This window comes from Balaenoptera borealis, assembly GCF_965194805.1.
Source record: "Balaenoptera borealis genome assembly, chromosome: 5".
Lineage (NCBI taxonomy): Eukaryota > Metazoa > Chordata > Mammalia > Artiodactyla > Balaenopteridae > Balaenoptera > Balaenoptera borealis.
In genome coordinates, this window is record NC_138862.1 from 73,209,761 (window position 1) to 73,228,961 (window position 19,201).

The 19,201-nt window shown below is 44.8% G+C and overlaps 1 protein-coding gene and 1 pseudogene across 3 annotated transcripts in view; both read left to right on the forward strand.

The window, feature by feature from the left end:
* LOC309629369 (ubiquitin-conjugating enzyme E2 L3 pseudogene) overlaps positions 1-10,693 on the forward strand; it is a 37,283-nt pseudogene extending 26,590 nt beyond the window's left edge. The window contains exon 4 of the transcript XR_014249483.1: positions 9,876-10,693. The product of XR_014249483.1 is annotated as a ubiquitin-conjugating enzyme E2 L3 pseudogene (transcript). The remainder of the gene's footprint in view (positions 1-9,875) is intronic.
* The window catches only part of APOD (apolipoprotein D), a 71,070-nt gene that overhangs the window by 31,831 nt on the left and 20,038 nt on the right, over positions 1-19,201 (forward strand). The window lies entirely within an intron of this gene.

Below are 19,201 nucleotides of genomic sequence, written 5' to 3' on the forward strand. Positions count from 1 at the left end.
TCCCAGGCCCTTTTTTGAGCTTCCCACAAGTATCATTTGGTCCTTCTGCCTTGTTTATTGTCATCACTGATGGCAATCAGACGTAATCAGAGGCAAACTAATTCTTTCCCCCAGTCATTGGCTTACATGGTGAGTGGTATGATGAACAAGCAGGTGCCTGAATTTCAGCAGGAAGCCTCCATCAGTAGGGCTTTTGCTCCTACAGTGTTTGTTTTCTTTTTAATTGCAACAAGTAATGCAACAGCCAGACTTTTTAGACATCATATTTGGGGCTCTGTACTCAAGAAGGGAAACCATTCCTTTCTCAAGATGTTTGCTCCTTGCTAATAACATTGGAAAGTCATCATTATTCTGTCTTTCTCCTCTCTGGGAAAGACAGATGTGGCTGCATGAATTATCTGTTTTAGAGTCCAAGGCTCTGTCTTGAACATGTGTGCAATTCTGTGAGGCAGGTCAGGCCTATGCTGTGGAAGAAGTAGGCTCAAAAGTAGAATTTGAAAAACGAATAATACTCTGTCCAAATACTCTCTCGGTAACAAGCCAAATAAAAAATGATATAAACCTCCTCTACATACTTTAACAATTATAAACAACATTTTAGGTATTATACTAAAATGCCAGTGCTTAGACCACTGCAGGCTGACTGCACAAGTTAAGCAGTGTCAGGATCAAGCTACATAAACCCTCTAGGGGTAGATTCTTGTAAGGTCAAAAGTGTAGTCAGATTTCCCTTTCAGAGTCCCTGGGATCCTGTCACACATCATCTCAGAAACTGTTTTGCAAGTGTGGGTCATCATTTTCTCTGGTCATCTGTAGACTGTATTTTCATCCTGGATATTCTCTGAGTTCTACCCGCAGTATAGTCTCCTCCTCCTTCTAGTCTGATCTCATCTCCTGCACAGGTGGCCACATTTTACTACTCGATGTACTACATTTAGCAAGGAAAATCTGGTGCTTTAAGAAGCAAAAAATGTGCGTCTCTACACCTCACCCCCATTGATGCACATCACCTCAGCTATGGATACATTCAAGAAGAAAAGGGCTGTCCTGTTTTCAAAAGAACAACTCATTGGCAGCCACCCCAGTGTTTAGTAGCAGAAGGGTAATGTTTGTACAGGGCCACAGCATACAGTTGTGCAGTTGGTGCACTGCACATAAAGGGCCAGTAGAGCTTGTGAATGGGGACTGAAATCCAAGCTGAGTGTCCTGACTTGGGGATGGCTCTTCCCAAAAGGGGCAGCACAAAGGTGCCCTGTAAGCTACCAGAGGCCCCCACAGGGTCAGTGCTGGATCCCAGAGGGCCAGACCCAGGGCTTAGGGAAGGATGAGAACAGGCTCAGGTTGCTGTTCTATTGCACCTTGTAGAAATGACATGCTTAGGAGGCTGCCTGAGAGATTGCACATGAGTGCCGTCAGAGAAAAGGGCTACATCAGCAGTTCTCAATGGAGGAAGGGGGAAGGGGTTGCCCCCGAAGGACAGCTGGCAACATCTTGAGGTATTTTTGATTGTCATGACTGGGGGCTGCTACTGGCGGTCAGAGGCCAGAGATGCTGCTAAACATCCTACAAGCCACAGGACATGCTCCATATTAGAATTATCTGATCCAAAAAATCAATAGTGCCACTGTTGAGAAACCCTGGGTGATGTGAAGATAAGAGGAATGAGTTTCCTCCATAGGTGGATGTGTGGGTAATAATGTGGTTGTTTTAACCTATATTTAAGAGTGGCCAGTTGTATACTTCAGGTTTTTCCTTGAAGTAAAGGTTCCTCCTCCACCCCAATCCTACCCCGTCCCACTCTCATTTCCTTCCCACCTGTCCCCCTGGTGCCGTGGGAAAACAAGATGCTCGAAAGAAACTTCTGCATAATGATTGTGCGAGTGTCCATGTGCATGTGTCTACATGTGTGTGAGAGAGAAACCAAGACAGACTGAGAAACAGAAAAAGACACTTAGAAATGCAGAAAGAGGTGTGCAGAGAAAGACATAGTGAGGGAGTCGGGCGAGAGGTAGACGGAAAGAGAGAGAAGAAAACCCACAGAGGACTGATCTCCAACTAATTTTTTTTTTCCAACAAATCCCACCTATAATATGCCAGAGCCTGGAAACTCAGTGATAACAAGTCCAGGTCCCTGCATTCCACGGTCTCTCCAAGTGACAAAGGCCACCAGCTGTAACAAGTGTGGAAAGTAGAAAGCTCACAATAAGTCACAAGCAAAGCTGGAGGGAACATAGAGGAGGGGCGCACTTTGTGCTGAGGGGGTGGTGGGAGCACCGGGGGAGGCTTCGGGGGGGAGGTGACCACTGAGGTGAACAGGGAGGAGAAGCATTTTGTTGTGGGAACAGAATGAGGAATGACGATTCTTGGTAGGTGGGTTTGGGGAATGGCAGAGGGTTGGGAGGTGAAGACACAGGGTGGACCTGGGCATGGAGGAGTAGAGGTGGGAAAGGAGGTTGAAAAGGGCAGTTATGACCTGCATGAACCCCCAGGGCAGGATTAGACCTTGAATCCGTGCTTGAAGTTGTACACGTGGAGGATGCCTGGAGTTTCTTTTTTATTTTTATTTTTTAAGATTTATTTATTTATTTATTTATTTATTTTTGGCTGCGTTGGGTCTTCATTGCTGCCCGCGGGCTTTCTCTAGTTGCGGCGAGCGGGGGCTGCTCTTCGTTGCAGTGCGCGGGCTTCTCATTGCGGTGGCCTCTAGTAGCAGAGCACAGGCTCTAGGTGCACAGGCTTCAATAGTTGTGGCGCATGGGCTCAGTAGTTGTGGCTCGTGGGCTCTAGAGCGCAGGCTAAGTAGTTGTGGCACATGGGCTTAGTTGCTCCACGTCATGTGGGATCTTCCTGGACCAGGGCTCAAACCCATGTCCCCTGCATTGGCAGGCGGATTCTTAACCACTGTGCCACCAGGGAAGCCCCCTGGAGTTTCTTGTGTAATATTTCCTCACCTCTTCCAAGCTTTTGCCCTTTCAGTGAGGCCTACCCCAATGACCCTATGAAAAACTTCAACCCACCCCCTGGCATCCCCAGCCCCTCTATCTTTTCTGTAGTACTCATCACCAAATAACATGTTATATACAATTTATTTATTAATTTAATGTTTTTATTCCTTGACTAGAATATAAGCTCCGTGAGAGCAGGGATTTCCTTTCTTTTTTTTTTTTTTTTTAATTAATTAATTAATTTCTGGCTGCATTGGGTCTTCATTGGTGCACGTGGGCCTTCTCTAGTGGCAGTGAGCTGGGGCCACTCCTCGTCATGGTGTACGGGCTTCTCACTGCGGTGGCCTCTCTCGTTGCAGAGCACCAGCTCCAGGCACGCGGGCTTCAGCAGTTGTGGCACATGGGCTCAGTAGTTGTGGCTCACGGGCTCCAGAGTGCAGGCTCAGTAATTGTGGCTCGCGGGCCCAGTTGCTCCGCGGCATGTGGGATCTTCCCTGACTAGGGCTCGAACCCGTGTCCCCTGCATTGGCAGGCGGATTCCCAACCACTGCGCCACCAGGGAAGTCCCAAGGATTTTCTTCTGTTTACTAATGTGTCTAAACCAGTGCATCGTGCATCATAAATGCTCGATAAATATTTGCTGAATGGATGAACATGGGAGCTGGAGACATTCCCCCAGCTGTCAGCCCCTTCCCAGAACTTTACATTTCTGATAGCTGCTCCTCAGGAGGTATGATAGTTTTCTAGTGTTGCATAACAAACTACCACAAACTTAGGGGTTTAAAACAACACACATGTTTTATCTCACAGTTGCTGTGCGTCAGGAATCCCAGCAAAGCTTATCTGGATCTGCTGTTTAGGGTCTTTTAAAACTGTAATCAAGGTGTCAGCTGGTATAACTGAGACACTTTGCTGTACGGCAGAAATTAACACAACATTGTAAATCCACTATACTTCAATTTAAAAAAAGAAAAGGGTGTCAGCTGGGCCTGAGTCTCACCTGAGGCTCTGCTGAGGAAGGGTCCACTTCCAAAGTTCCCTCAGGTTGTTGGCAGAGCCCAGTTCCTGAGGCTACATGACACAGAGCTTCAGTTTCTTGTTGGCTGTTGGCCAGAGGCTGTTCTTAGCTCCTAAAGCCCTTCTGCAGTTTCTTGGCATGTGGGATTCCCCAACGCGGTCACTTGCTTCCTCAAAGCTATAGCAAAGGAGACAGAAACTCCAGCAAGATGGGCACTACAACTTTATGTAACAGAATAATGTAATTACATACACATAGTCACCCACATCCTGTCTCCTTTGTCTTATGGTAGAATCAAGCAAGTCATAAGTTCTACCTACACTCAAAGGGAGGGGATCACACAAGGGCGTGAACACCAGGAGGTGGGATCAGAGGGGCCATTTTGACAGAAAGTCCACCTCAGGAGGTGACAGCTGGAGGTAATGCTTCTCCTTTGAATGCAGGCAGTCCCTTGGTCCTATGCATACCTCAACCTCTGCACCATATTAGAGTTATTTACATATGCTAAATATGTATAACATATTTACATATGCCTCTCCCACAAGACTGGGGGCAGGAATCATTCTCACTCCTCTTCAGAGTCAGCGTCTAGCACAAAGCTTGGCACATAGGAAGTCATCAGTTTGGGAAGAATGGGTAAAAGGATAGATGGATGGATGGATGGATGGATGGATGGATCGGTGGGTGGATGGATGGATAGTGAATGGATTTATGATATATGGATGGAAGAAAGGCAGAAAATAAGGGAAAATGTGGTAACAAAACAAGGTGAAGGCAAAGCACCTGGACAGAAGGAGTGTGGCCCTCACCTGACAGCGGGCCACACACTGTGAAATGAGAAGGTGTAAGCAACAGGTATGGATCTGTTCACAGTCCCAGCCTCATTCCTGGAACTGTCACTTGGACTCTTCCTACCAGGGTAGCCAAGAGACCAGAGGCAGGTAGCCCCTCTTTCCCAGATCTTCTGCTTTCTCTTCAGGAAATAGGAGTGAAAAAAATCATGAGGGATGACCAAATGTTCCATGTCTGAAGACACCAATGAAATCCTGCATCTCTTTGTGACTTTGGCAGGTCTGAAGGCAATTTCCTAAGAAATAAGCTGAAGGAAGAAAGCATTACTTTGTAATCCTCTCCAAGGCTCAAGGGAAAGGCTTTGGATAACAAAGGACTTTAAAAGTGCTTCAAGCAATAAGCATTGAATTTTGAGCAGAACCTCCTTGAGCTCCTGCTGCAGCGAGGGGTGATGAATCCAGGCCTTGGCCTCTGAGTGCAAGATGGAAGCCAGGTCACAGGCATGCCTGGTGCTGGAGATGGGGTCTCAGGCTGTTGTTCCTCTATCAGAACTGTGAGACGGCTATCCCAGGGCAGACTCTACTGATGATGCTTATGTGTTTTCCACCCAGTAATGCCTTGTGGGAGGAAAGATGGTGACACATTTTCTGGCTGAGAGCTTTAGGCTGGGTGACCTTGGGTTAAAACTTTACACGTGCATATATTTTTTCCCCTTTTGCTTGAATTTTTATGATTTCTTTTATTCACTTGATCAATGACAGGTCATTTGCTTTATGTCAGGTAAAGGCCACTAATAGCCAAGGTGAGTGAATTTTGTGACAAGGTCACACCAGAGGCTATACTATTTATGTCTTTGCTAATCAGGGCCAGACAGTAAGGCTGAGGAACACCATTGTCTTTAGAGGTGATAACTGAGCCTTTGCACCGGTCCATGTTTGTAAAAATCTTTGTAACAGAAATCTGTGAAATGTTTGGTGCTTAGTCTCCCTGGTGTTGATGAACCACAGAAACTCTGGATATTCTGACCCATGAAGAAAATGTCAGATTCCAGGACAAGGCACTTTCTTTCTTTTTTAAAATCTAAAATGAAATTTAATGCCATCTAGGAAGGAGTGGATATTCATGGGTATTTTGAGGACATATAAGTAAAGTGAGTTCAGAAATAATAGAGTATATGGAAAGATATGCAGAGGCTGAATCAAATGGTAACCTCAAAGGCACTAACTTTTAAATAAATATTTTAACCTGGATTTCTCTTCCTGTGTTTTCTTTATAACCTATCAGCCTGTCACCACCAAGCTAAAGGAGCTTAAAGCAAATCTGGAAAATTCAATGAATAACAGTGGGGTTTTATTTACTAAAATTGCCCTGAGAGCAAAACAGTAAGGAGAACATGAAATTTCCCAGCACAGTGTTCATCCTTGTTTTGAAAGCAATGTCCTCGTTTGAGAAGAAAGGGGCTTTAATCTCTTCCTCATCACATTGGCTCCTCTCCTAGCTTTTTGTTTGAGTTCTTCCTCTCCTCCATAGAATTCCAAACATGAGGAGCATCATTCCTCTGGATCCAAAACCAGTAACTTGACCTGGAAACATCATGAGAAACATTAGAAGACCACTAGTTCCCTGCTGGGGTCTCTGTGTCCTGAGTCCACACTTCAGGCCCAAACCTTTAAAAGCCTTTTTTTTTTTTTTTCCCCTAAATTTTATTTATTTATTTATTTTTGGCTGTGTTGGGTCTTTGTTGCTGCGCGCGGCCTTTCTCTAGTTGCGGCGAGCAGGGGCTACTCTTCATTGCGGTGCACAGGCTTCTCATTGCGGTGGCTTCTCTTGTTGCGGAGCACAGGCTCTAGGCACGCGGGCTTCAGCAGTTGTGGCGCGCGGGCTCAGTAGTTTGGCTCACGGGCTCTAGAGCGCAGGCTCAATAGTTGTAGCACATGGGCTTAGTTGCTCCGCGGCATGTGAGATCTTCCCGGACCAGGGCTCGAACCTGTGTCCCCTGCATTGGCAGGCGGATTCTTAACCACTGCACCACCAGGGAAGTCCCTAAAAGCTTTAAAAGTTGACTTGGCTCAGGTGGGAAGCTTTTGTATAAAGGCATCAATAAGTACCGATTCTCCTGCTGGGGGCATAGCACATTGCTTAGCACTCTGAGGGAACACAAAAGGATTAAAGTCATGACCCTTACCCTCTGGTGACAGATGTGACTTATTCCAGGATCACTGGGAACCCCTGACCAGGGAACTAACTCTAATTGGGGAGCATTTCCAACTCAGGTAATACCTAGTGTTCACAACCAGTCTGAGTGGCTTCATCCTGGGTTCCTGGGCAGCATCAAAGGAAATGCAGAGCCATCACCCCACTTGTTTCCCCAGAATGGACTAATCTAGAAGATTTCCTGTGAAGAAAAAAGTGCATATCACACACACACATACACACTCACACACACCCCAGTTGTTTGTCGCAAGCATGTGCTGCATATTCTCTCAGGGTCCACCTTGTGTCCCATCCCTTCCCCTGACTCCTATCTTAATGGAGAGGTTTTTGATGACACAGCCTGGACTCACTCTCAATAACTCATTCTTAGTAAATCGTCTCTGTTAGAATGAAGGACTTGCTTTCCATATATTTCTCCCTTTCAACATCAGATCAAAAGGAAAGAAAAAGATGACTCACCATCTCCTGTTCTCCCAGTGAACTTGTATGACTGTCTCTTTCCTCCTGAACCTGGGTCTCTCAAACTGCTAGCTTTCCATCTCTACTCATATTTCTTCTTAAGAAATTTAACCACTGTGGAGTATTTTTCAAATGGATGAACACTTCTAACAAAAACTGCTTTCTTGATGGGTCCATATCCTTTTGACTTTCTAATATTCAAAAATGCATTTGGATACAAAGGCCTTCCCCATCTACCTTATCTGGAATAGGTCCTACCCTCCTGTCCACCCTGGCTCACCTTTCTCTATTTATACAGCCCCACTCATTTTTAAAATCAAGTTTTGTTTGTTTACTTGAATTTTTGGTCTGTCCTCCCCCGCTGGGCTGTAAGCTCCATGAGGGCAGAGACCACATCTGTTCTGCTCTCCAATGTACCCCCAACACCTAGCAGAGTGCCTGCCATGTAGGAGAATCTTGTTAGAACATTTGTTGAATGGATAAATAAAGTAGAATGTACATAATAAGTGATATATCACTTAGCTAATTAACTTTAAATACGTTTAACAAATTTAAATAAATTTCCTTAGCTAATTAAAAGTGAAATGCAGGATGAAGTAGAGTGGAGGGTAAGCAATGCCAGCTTTGTCAGGATTGAGTCTTTAGAGAGTGAAGCAGAGTACATAGGAGCTAACAGAGCTGACGGGTCAAACAAAGGCACCTGTCCTCATGGGTGTAAATGCCCACAGCTGCCCAGGGGTCAGGGAAGCTGAGGGAGGACCTAGGGGAGGTGAGGGCAGATATGGGCCTGGTCACTGCTTCATGCAAAGGAGGTGGGCCAGCAGATACACGACCCTATGTGTGAGCTACAAAATGACTGCTGCTTCACTTCCACCCTCCAAATCTCACATGAGAATCCCTCTGGTGGCCCACCCTACCCAAAAACATGAAGGAAAGGAAAGTGTAATGTAGCCTAGCCAAGTTAACACATTACAAAGCCACTATAGTAGGCACTCACTGTTTGTTGAAGGACTGCTTGAATGAATGAATGCTTGAACAAATGAATGATTGAATGAGCTGGCATGGCAGCAAGAGGCATTTGGCCATCTGGTCTCACCAGAATGAGCACTCTGTGAGGGATGGGATTTTTGCAGGTTTCATTCATTGCTGAATCCCCAGTACATGGAATGGTACCCAGCCCATGTGGGTGCTTAAGAAAATTTTGTGGAACGAATATTGAATGGTTCTGGCCCAAAGTCAAAAGGACTTGTGTGGAGTCACTAGAAGACACAACTGAATGAAAATTTTTCTTTGGCACAGGGTGTGGGAAATGCATGAGGAGCCATTTTATACATTTAGCATAAATGGGCATGACGTGAAACAAAGGCAAAACCATATTTCCTTCTCTTACAACATATCTCAAGAGAGCAAAATATAAAATCGTTGTAGTGACAGTGGAGCAAATATCATAAATAATATGTCAGTTATAGAGAAGCTTGGCTACTAAGAGCCAAGAATCCTGGCTAAGGGGGACGAGAGGGGAGAGGAAAAGTGAGTTAGAAACATTTTATTCACAGCTTTCTCCAGGTCCAGGTGGGAAGCTACAAAGCAGAGTAAATCCTAGAAGTGGCCTTGACCTGCTGTGAAACCTGACAGGCCACGGATACCCCAGGGCCAGAGTTATTCAATTACAACCAGGCTATACCCTGAGGCAGACTCCTAGAACTTAGTCCTGGGAGGGCTCAAGGTTTAGCTCAAATATTCCACTTCTCTGTTGGAAGGTCTCTGTCGGAAGAGATACACATGAACTCTGATGCAATTGGAGCATCACTTTCACCTTTTTGTCTCCCTGCCCCTCGTATGATCTCATTTTTGTTTCAAAAGATACATGCCTCCTCTCTATAACTCTTCTACAACCCTATCCCTATATATCAGAAATACCAAATGGTAACCATGGTTCTCTCTGGCTGGTGGAATTACTGGCTTTCGTATGCTTTTCTTCTTTGTATTTTCCTGTGTTTTCCACTTTTTTTGAACTTGAATTACTTCTATAATCATACACACAAAACAGTACAAAAGTACTTTTAAGTACTATAACTAAGGGTAACTGGAGCAATGAAAAAGAGAACTATTGTTTGCGTGTTTTCAAAATAAATATTGCCGGCAGCATCTTACATCTCAGCATGAGCAACTTAAAGTGTAGATGCTGCTTCTAAGCTACAATGTCATTGATACGTGAGATACCTGTGATATAGCAACAATATGGTACTTGTACTTGGTACTGAATTTCTTCTAGATGTAGCACCCTGGGAAAGTTTATGATCAGCCAAATGTTGTTGGTTTTCAACTTAAATTAGACTTTCTTTGATCTTTATACCTGATATAAACTAAAAGACTCTCTATTTGTCCACAAAAACGCAATAAAGAAAATGAGATAACTTTCCATTTATTATGTGTGGTATCTGCAGAATTACAGACCTAAATATAAAAGAAAAGATGTCAAGGTGCCAGCAGCAGCACCAGATTCAAGATGGCAGCCAGCAGGAGGCTGATGAAGGGGCTTGAAAACATCCTCAAATGTGAGATGAAAAACTTCCTTTACATCTAGGTTGATGAAGCTAATTTGTTGACCTGGCAAGGGCTTATGGTTCCTGACAACCCTCCATATTGATAAGGGGGCCTTCAGAATCGAAATCAACTTTCCAGCAGACTACCCATTCAAGCTACCAAAGATCACATTTAAATCGAAGATCTATCACCCGGAACATGGATGGAAAAGGGCAGGTCTGTCTGCTGGTAATTAGTGCTGAAAACTGGAAGCCAGCAACCGAAACCAACCAAATGAACCCCCCAGCACAAGGACAGTAAAAGATTCTGTAAGAACGTTGAAGAGTTTACAAAGAAATATGGGGAAAAGCGACCTGTGGACTAAAATCTGCCACAGCTGATTCCAGCGTGTGAGCAGAGACCCTGAGCAGTGCATTCAGATATCCCAAAAAGCAGGACTCCGTGGAAAATTGACATGTGCCACCGCCCAGCATCCGCTTGCGGCAGTTACTAATTTTCTACAGTTTTCATAATCAAAAGTGGTCTAGGTAACCTGTAAAGAAAGGATTAAAATTTTAAGATGTTCTAAGAAAAAGAAAAGATATCAATAAATGGTGTCAGTGGACATGAAAAATGTGGTTACCACTGTGTCATGGATCTAATAAGCAGTATAATGCAAAAAAAAAAAAGAAACAACAGAAAAGAAAACTAAACTGAATATTTGGCTTTAAATTAAAGCGATGGCATGGGCTTCCCTGGTGGCTCAGTGGTTAAGAATCTGCCTGCCAATGCAGGGGACATGGGATCGAGCCCTGGTCCAGGAAGATCCCACATGCCGCGGAGCAACTAAGCCCGTGTAACACAACTACTGAGCCTGTGCTCTAGAGCCTGCGAGCCACAACCACTGAGCCCACGTACCACAACTACTGAAGCCCACACACCTAGAGCCCGTGCTCTGCAAGAAGAGAAGCCATCGCAATGAGAAGTCCGCGCACAGCAACAAAGACCCAAGCAGCCAAAAATAAAATAAATTTATTAAAAAAAAATTATAACCAGGGCATATTTGAGGACCAAGTTTTATGATTCATCCCTATTTTCATAGCAGGTTAAAACCCATTGACAATAAAAAAGTATCAAAGTTTCTTCACCCAAATATCTCCAAACAAATCACTAGAGGTGTCCTCAGTAAAGTGGATATGGAAGATTAAGATCATTCTAGACTTTGGAGAGCTAAATTTTATGTTTCCTCCTGCCCTAATTCTTGGTAGAGGTGAGTCAATAAGAGGAAAACTCACTTCTGTCCCCAGGTCACAGCCCTGGTCTTCCTCTGCTTCTCCTCTTCTCTCAGACTTCTTCCTTATTTTATCCCCAGGTTGGGTGCTTCAGCTAAGCTAGGCCCAGGGCCCTCCTGAGGAGTGAAGGCTTGGACTGAGGACAAGCTCACTGCCATCTCCCATCATTTGTATCCAGGCAAAAGTGGGTGAAATGAGCATCAAGGGCAGTCTTGGGAAGGGAGTGAAGGATGGAGACAGAGGGAGAGTCAGCAAAGGGGAACTGGCTGCCTGAGAAGCATGTGGAAGGGAAAGGAGCAGTCCTCTTGGATGGGGAGAATTGCAGGAACACTGTATGTACGTGTCTGTGTCCCAAGTTTGGTTTGCACTAGATGAGAGAGTGACCTCTTTTTCCCACAAAGAACGCTTGTCCAAAATCAGCCAGGCACTTCGTTCTATGCTCTCCAGATCAGCTCAGGGCTCTCACTAACTTCGCAAGGCTGGCTGATCTGACCACTAGAGGCTTATCATAAAGAGTCTGCCTTTCTCCTGGAGTCCAAGGACCTCAGCTCTCGGCCACACACAATCACGTAGATATATAATTAATATATCTATGATAAACCCTCCTCAAATAATCAGTTCTTCAATTTGGTGGAAGAACCAACCAGACCATTTGGGTCCTGCAAATAAACTAACCCATGGAATCCTGGAATGTTCCCATTCTCAACACTTATTTTGTGCTGAAGACTTTCATATTTACCAAGTGTCCACTAGACAGTGCTAAACAAGTTCATAGGGGTAAGACCATGAGAAAAACACACAGAAGAAATTCTTCTGGTGTTAAAACAAACTCTGTGATGACAAAATGTACTTGGAGTTCGACTTCATCTCTTCTGTCTCGTGGTGGGTTACTACAGTTCATCAGGAAAATAGTTTGAAATTTGCAAAATCTCCAAATCCTGCCTTGCGGAGTCTGTGCCTGTTGGCTTTCTCACAGCTTCTTTGTGACCATAGGATGGGTTTAATAACCACACTCCGGGTTGCACAACTATTATTATCCCCATCAGAGAAATGCAGTGCAGTAAAATAGAACCTGTGTTTGCATTTCCTGTTTCATATAAACAGTTTCATCTAAGACAACAGCATATGCTATTTATCCATGACTATAGTCCTCTCCTGGTGCTGAGGCTGGAGGGCCTGCAGCAAATGGTTTCAAAATGGAAGCATCTTCCTCAACCGCACTCTCCACATGGCCTCCTTTCTCACCTCACAGCCTATCTCTCTGACTCTCTACCCCCATGGTGGGTGCATAAAAGAAATGGGGACCCAGTGAGTCTTGGTGCTTCTGAGGAAGCCCACAGGCCCTGATCAGAGCTGACAGTTTGGGAGGTAGAGTGAGGCCAGTGGACTTAAAGATGCAAGCAGAGTTATGTAGGAATCCAAGGATTTTAATGGTTCCTAAGCTAATACAACCTTCCCCCAACTTCCCTTTCTGACTCCCCTGACCTGCCTGGGGTCTCGTCTTCTTCCCATACTAGGTACCAAATCACAGTCATAGAATGTTAGTGGCAAGAAAGCATGAACTTTGATCTGGGCAGAGGAAGTTCCTTGCCAAAGTCAGCCACAGATTGATGACAAAGCTGGGCCTAGAACCCTTCTGTCTTGATTCACAGACCTGTGCTCTTTCCAGAAGCCCTAACATGAAGAGGATTCTTTAACTGAGCTGTTATGGAGATTCTCACTGATTCTTGGCTGTAAATAGTAATGGCCTGTCAAGATACCAAAACTGAAATAAGACAAAATAGGATAAACCTTCGTTGGCTACAACATCATTGAGAGGAGACTACAAACTCCCTCATCCCTGATACTCTCAGGGATCTGAGTAGGGTCTAGTATCATGGAGGACAAGGTTGGTCACTTGAATCCTTCCTTCCCTCTGCTGTCCACCTGGTGACCATTCACAGCATGACTCATCCCTAACATGTTTAGCTATAGGTCTCTAAAATTTTAGACGCTCAGGAAAGGAAGAGGCCTTAAAGAGCATACAGAATAACCACATGTCTGCATGTATCACATATGTTAGAAGCAGCTGCAAGTCTAAAGGCAGCCTCCTATGCCTGTGTCCACAGATCCCTGTGGGACTTGAAGATCTGGCAGTTATCTGGTTAATCTGAACAGGTAGCAGTTAAGCTGTGTATTTCAAGCCAGAATGTTCACTATGCCACTTGCATTATTCTATTTGGCAGTCTACACTGCAGGACTCCTATAGTAGAGCTAGAAATCCCCCTCCATTTATCCAGTTTTCCAATCTAAAGTCCTAAGGGTATCCCTCTGCTCTGCAGGACGTCCTAATGTAGCCATTTATCCCCTGGGCCGTTTCCTTGGCCCACGCTGTCCCTGGACCAGAGATGTGCTTCCTCCCAACCCAGCACAGATGCTATGGGAGGCCTGGTACAGTGACCTGGGCTCAGCTGACCCCGCCACTCCATGTGTTCATGGGAACAGTGCTTCCTTTGTACCATTGTTTGGTTTTTTGTTTTTTGGTTGTTGTTTTTTTAAATTTTTCCTTCTCCCCTGTTTCAAACTCAGTCCCTCAGGGCCTCAGTTGAAGCCATCCCTGCCCAAGCACATACCCACACCACAACTTGTAATTATTCCCTAAGCAGGCCATGGATATCTTTTCAAATAACCCTCCTGAAGTGGGAAGGTCCTGGGAAATCCAGTCACTTCCCCTCAACTGGAGGCACCAGCTTCTGGAAAATTCCACAGCTCTGGGCCCTGGCTAGTGGGAGAAAAGGGGAGGGGGTGAATTAGGTTGATGCCTAAATCTTTAGACCATCTGTTGGGTTCTTTTGAGTGAGTTAGGGTAAATCTCAATGAAGTGAAATTCTCAACCTGGAATAGTTATGACAACCTGAGGATCATCTCAGGCCAAATGTAGAGAAAAAAGACAAAGTGTGTGTGTTCATCCCTTAGGGTTGTGAGGTGGGACCTTCCTTCAGGCCCAGCAGACTTTCTTCAGGAGACCCCTTCCTTGGCCCTTTTAAGAAAATCACGGGCCTTCTGGTCATGATTGAAATCTCCCTTTGAAGCAGATTTGATGAACCAACGCTTTCGTTCACATATTTTTCTTTTAAAAGTTGAGTCTGTTTTCCTAAATTTTTGTTATTCTAACTACATCAAAGCAGCCCAGTCCAAAGACATAGAATGCGCTAGGAAAGCAGACATTGGATCATTTAGGGCAAAATGTATATAAGGCATGTTTACTTGAGAGTTCATGACACCAAAGATAAAAGGATTTCTGGCTGACAGGTCAACAGGCTTCTTTCCCTGGAGACTAGGGTCCCCTGTGGTCCCAAGTTACCCAGAGTGGTACCTGCAAGGCTGAGCCCTGAGATGCTAAGAGTCCCTAAGCTTTGCCCATCTCTCGAGTGGATATGGCTGGGGGAGGGGAAGGTAAGAGACAATTTGCAGCCCCTGGATGGGCAGAACGGAGCTGCCCAGGGCCCTTCACAGTAGGGTGCAGAGATCCTGAGTCTTCAGGAGTTCGTCTGGTTAATGGCCATGTTCAGCTTCTGCTACAAAGGCCACTGATCCAGGTGAGGGAAGCTGAGAGACAAGTGACCAGAGCAACTACTCAGAGGGGAAAGAAGCCAGAATAGCAACGTCCACAAGGACAGGGATTTGATCTTGTACATCTCATCTTCCTGGTGCCTAGCAAAATGACTGTCCTTACGAAGTGCTCAGTAAACATTTGTTAAATTAATAAATTATTGATTTATGAGAACAGGTCAAAGATTTAGGCCTGGGGTGGGGGAGACAGAAGGAAGTCTAAGGGGATTAGTCAGAAACCTCAAGGGAATCTTGGTAAGTCTCAGAATCATTGACTCAACAGAGGAAGTCCCTTTACTCCAAGACCCAAGTCCAAATGCAGCTCCCACTATGGTTGTGACATATGGTATGAGCTTAGTGACACTTGAACCTTCTCACGTCAAATTAGATGGTGGCCTGAGGTTAGGTATTGCCACTGGGGAAACAGAGAAGGGATGAAATAGATATTTAGGAGGCTGGATGGAGAATATTTGGAGACAAAGTACGTAGGTACTGAAGAAAAGTGACTCAAAGGTAAAAATAATATAGAGACAATATCTACTTCACGGGGTTACTGTAAGGAGTAGACGAATTAGCACACAGAGTCTCTGGAATAGTATTTGAGTGCCATTGGGTAGGTTCTTAATAGAAAGAGCTTTCCTCCTCCTCCTCATCCCTCTCTATTTTCATTAAAGATAAGACTATCCCACCTGAAAACCTCAGAGTACCCACCCCAAGGAGGCTCTGCCAGCGGTGTCTTTATGTGAAACTCATGATTGAAGGCCATGGACACACCCGTGCCTCTACTCGTCCCCACTGAACAGATAGAAATAAAAGTGTCTTCTCTCCAGGGCTGCGTCAGGAAAACCCTGAAAGCCATTCTCTCACAGTCAGAATGTTTTCTTTGTTCCTCTGAGACAGAACCAACATCTCTGTAAAGGACAAAGCGCTTGACTCATAAGCCGAGCAGACGCTACGGGCTGAGTGATGGCTACACAAGGGTAGCTGGAGCTGAACCCCTGAGACTTCAATATTTGTTGTGGTATATATTATGACAAGGTGCGGGAGACCTTTTCAAAAACCAAATACGTGTATTTCTTAATGTGAGGTTCACGTGCAGCCTCAGACCTCTCCAAACTCACTCATCCTAAGCTCTCCTGATGTGTCTTCAGGGCCCCCAGAGAACGGAAAAGGACCAGACGTGTCTGGCCACATTTCTGATTCTTTCCCTCCAAATAGTTTCATGCCCTCACTTATTCAACAAACATTTACCAAGCTCCTACTTTGTGCCAGGCACCGTGCTGGAAGCTGGAGCTTCAAAGAAATAAGCCCACATCCCGTCCCACATACAGCCCTGTAGGGAAGACAGACAAACCACACACTAGAACACTGGGGGATGTGTTAGAGAGAGATTGTGCAAACAGTCCTGGGAGCACAGAGGAGGCCACAGAGCCCAACCAGTGTTTCAGTGTTCCTGGAGGACCAGCAAGAGTTGACCAGGTGAAGAAGGCAGGGAGGCCTTCCAGGTAAGGGAGCAGCAGCAAGCAGGATGGCAAAAGGCAAGCAAGACAATGACTCAGTGGTTCTCACCTCCCTGCACCTTCAAATCATTGGCAGAGCTTTTATTTTCTTAATTTTATTTTTTATTGAAGTATAGTTGATTTACAATGTTGTGTTAGTTTGTGGTGTACAGCAAAGTGATTCAGATATAGATATATATATTCTTTTTCATATTCTTTCCCATTATGGTTTATTACAGGATATCGAATATTGTTCCCTGTGCTGCACAGTAGGACCTTGTTGTTTATCTATCTTATATACGGTAGTTTGTATCTGGTAATCTCAAACTCCTAATTTATTCCTCCCCCGCTTTCCCCTTTGGTAACATAAGTTTGTTTTCTATGTTGGCAGAGCTTTTAACAGTTACTGATGCCTAGGCCCTCACACAGATCTATTAAGTCAGAATCTTTGGAGATAGGGCCCAGGAATCAGTCTTATTAAAAGCACCCCAGGTATATGTGACCAGAGTTAAGGACCACTGGACTAAGGAAGAGTCACTAACACAAGACATTTGGGGAAAAAAGCACAAAAGAATACTATAATAGTTCACTCCATCAATAATTCTGAAATAGAGGGTCTTAGACCCTATGCAAAGCATGCAAGACCAAGGGATGCATTGATGTATTCCTGAGTCAGTAACAGATCTACTATACAGTCTCCACCCAAACCCAGAAACCAATGAAATCTGTGGTTCTCAGTCACCTCCTCTCCCCCACACCCACTTGCTCCCTCCAGGAGATGTAGCCCATGGAAAACCACTTGCCATTCTTAATGGAGTATGCTGTGGCTCTCAAATCCAATAATACTCTCTTCATTGCTGTAATGAGGACCTACTTGTATTTCAGAAAACTTAAAAGGAGGCTTCCAGGCCAAACACAAAACTCCAGACACAGTACAACAATACCACTTTTGACAAAGTGCATAATAAATCAATAAATCAAATGGTCATTTTCTTAAAGACTTAGATGAAGACATAGAAATCCTGTTCTTCAAATTGGGGCATGTCCCATTGTAAGAGGGACTACCTTGGACCAAGAGACTGGCCAGTAGCTCCCATTCATGAGAAGATGAATTCAGAAGTGGTTATGAATCCCAGTTCAGCCACTCGCTGCATCATGTTGGGCAAGTACTAACCTGTGATCAAGTTCTCTGCTCCACAGAATGGATATAATTATATCTACCTTTCATGGTTGCTCTTGGCTTAAAGGAGATAATATATGAAGAGTACCCAGCATAACAAGTGTCTAGTACCCGAGAGCTGGCTCATCAGTCAGTGAAAACTCTCTATTTATTCTACCATCACTTTATTATCGGAAACTGTGTTACAGGATCGAAAGTAACACAGAGGTAGAAGGATGGGCCAGGTCACGGTTCTCCTCCTGCTGCCACCCTCTCCCTCCCTCTTATCTTCTCCCTTGAGGCAGCACATGGCACCTGAGACTCTCAGTCTGCAGGCTGCTCCTGCCTCTCGGGGGTGCGCCCCAAATACACATCTAAGTGTGTGATGGTTCAGCCCCTCTACCCAGATGAAGATAGCATGTGAGAGCCTGGAGTCTGGCTCTCTCCCTCTGTCACCTGGGCCCCAGCCCAAATGTGACGCTCCATCACCTCCTATTTATTGACCTCTCTCACCAGCATTGCGAAACTGCCCTTCACTCCTGCACACTCAGTTGGACTTAATTAAAGAAATTTCTCTCCCAGAAGGTATGTTCATGGAAATTATGTCGAATCAAGCAGGGACCCCAGACATCCTCTCTCAGGTTCCTACCCTTTTTGTGCCATGGACCCACTGACAACTCAGCAAAAATGTCCATAAATTCGTAAAACAAAACAGGATCGCAAAAACATTCAATTTTATTGAAATGGGATTCTATCAACCTCCCATGGAGACCCATGGATTCCATATTACAAACACCTGATAGTCAAACCCTGGACTGAAAGCTCAGGAAACTCTCCAAAGTCACCCAGCTAAGAGGTAAGAGAGCCGAGGCAAGAACCCCATCGCCCTATTTCCGAACCCAAGCTCTGTCCACCAATCTATTTATTATCTTAGAAAATTAAAAAATCAAAACAGAGCTCTTACTGCTTCTGCATTAAAAAATCCTGAATTTTGGTCCCATTAGAAGGCTTGGAGGTGGCCCTGCCGGCCCTGTATATCTTCATAAGAACTGGCCTCAGTCTATATTGGATTACAAAACTGGACAAAGATTGTTTCCCAGCAAACATCTGGAAAAGCTTAAAGCCACAATAAGTTGACTGAGGTAACTGGTAGCAGACGTCCCAGCTCCTGGAATTTGTTGGATGACAGTGTTGGATGATAGACTAGATGGATGGGTTCAATTCCTCTGCTTTCAGGTGGCCTTTGTCAAGGAGTCCGGAACACTAGTTTCTGAGCCTGGTGCAGAAAACTCAGCCCTCCTGCTTGCCTCAACATTTCTCAGGAATTAGTAAGCAGTTGGTATCATCTTTCTCTGCTGAGAAGGTTGGAAGGTATTAAACCCCTGGCCAGTCTCTCAGTGAACCCTTTTACCCCTTTCTGTTGCTGGGGCAATAGAACATAATGGTTAAAAGTATGGGTTTGGAGTTACACGTTAGGATTTAAATTCTCACTTCATCACTTTAGAAAAGTTGCATGACCACATCTTCCCACCTCAGTTTTTTCATCCCTCTAATGGGACTAGTACTAATGCCTGCCTTGCAGGGTATGTAACAATTAGAGCTAATATATGGAAAACACCTATACAGGACCTGGTGTTGCAGTGTTCAATAGTCAGGAGCTATGATTATAATTAGTCCTAAGTTGAACCCTGCCCCTTCCCCACTAT